This window comes from Pteropus vampyrus, unplaced genomic scaffold, assembly GCF_000151845.1.
Source record: "Pteropus vampyrus isolate Shadow unplaced genomic scaffold, Pvam_2.0 Scaffold1, whole genome shotgun sequence".
Classification (NCBI taxonomy): Eukaryota; Metazoa; Chordata; class Mammalia; order Chiroptera; family Pteropodidae; genus Pteropus; species Pteropus vampyrus.
Genome location: NW_011888782.1, coordinates 936,360 through 937,863, shown reverse-complemented (window position 1 = coordinate 937,863; position 1,504 = coordinate 936,360).

Sequence of the window (1,504 nt, the reverse complement as noted above, 5' to 3'; positions counted from 1 at the left end):
AAAAAAAAAAAAAAGAGGGCCTAATAAAAAGACAAACATTGCTTCTAATAATCAACTCTTCTAGAGTCCCTGTTTCATTAGGTATTTTATTAATCACCATAACAGTAAGAATAAAAGGAAACACATAAATGAGGAAGGGGGAGAAAAGGACTTAAAAAGTAAAAAATATGATCCTCATATGCGTGGGGAAAAAAAAAAAAGGATTGGAAGGAATGTACCAAAGGGTTGAGTGATTCTCTTTGGATAGTAAAATTGTGGGTGTTCAGTTTGTTCCTTCTTCCTATAAGTATTCTCCATATTTATAAGAATGTATTTTACAATAGAAATTAAAGAAAGCCCATTTTTGAAATCAGTCCCCACTGGGTCCCAGTTGTAAAGGTATACACTGCAGAGCCCACATCATCACCTAGACTGCTGTGTGGTCAGTCGGTTTGTTTCCATCCTGGCGAGACACTGCAGAGTATGTTGCACATCACTTTGCCTGGTACTTAAGAAGTCTGAACTTTAGAAACTGAGGAAGACCTTGCCCTTACAGTGGCAGGGGTTATAGAAACATGTGTGAACATCTTTTCTTTGTGCATAAAGAGATGTGATCAAACTCTGTACCTTACCATTGCCTCCAGAATGTGCTGAGAATGAACCAAGTGTCAGATTTCTCCTGTTGCTTAGCCAGGGCCCAGCTGGTAAGATCCCCAGGGAGCTGAATCAGGCCTGAGGTGGGCATACTTGGCCCTCAATTTACAGTATGCAGGGCCAAAGGCGAGCCAAAAAACAGAGTCTTGAGGAGATGCCAAGTCAAAAGCCGGAAGACCATTCAAGTGAGTCAGCATTGACAGAACAGGAAAAGGTGGATACCGAGCCAGAAGACAGAGCCCAGGGAGTTGAAACTCCTGGGGATCAAGTCATGGGTGGGAGAAAGTGCAAGAAGAGGAGATCTGCTTCAGCCTCTTTCATCATAGACAGGGAGCAGAATACCACTAAAAATGCCAGTGCCACTGGGATGGGACAGTCTGTAAACCCCTTTGAGCTTGTTGGAGTAAGGATTCATTCAAATGTGAACTGCTGCTGTTATTGCAAGTGATTGAAAAGTATTCCAAGTTCCTGAACTGACAAACATTCTGTGTTTCCACAGCCCTATTCCTGCTTATCTAAATCTGATGATAGAGAAATTGAAAGGGGTTTGTATTTCCAAGGAATGCATAGATTGTTGGTACAATATTGCTATGATAACTCGCTTTTTAAAAAATGTATACCTTTCCCTTCATACAAGATGCTTGACAGGCTCTCAGTAAAAATGCTGAGCTTTTACCACCTTTGCTAAGGAAACAATAAACATTACCTGAGAGGGAGGAAATGGAAGATTTTGCCAAATATTGAAGATCTTAACAGATATCAATTATATGATTTTTATATGAAATGAGATTCTCCAAATTGTGGGTAATGGATTTACAGATTGCCCAGATGGCTTAGTGAATAACAAATTGGAAACAAAACATAAATTATC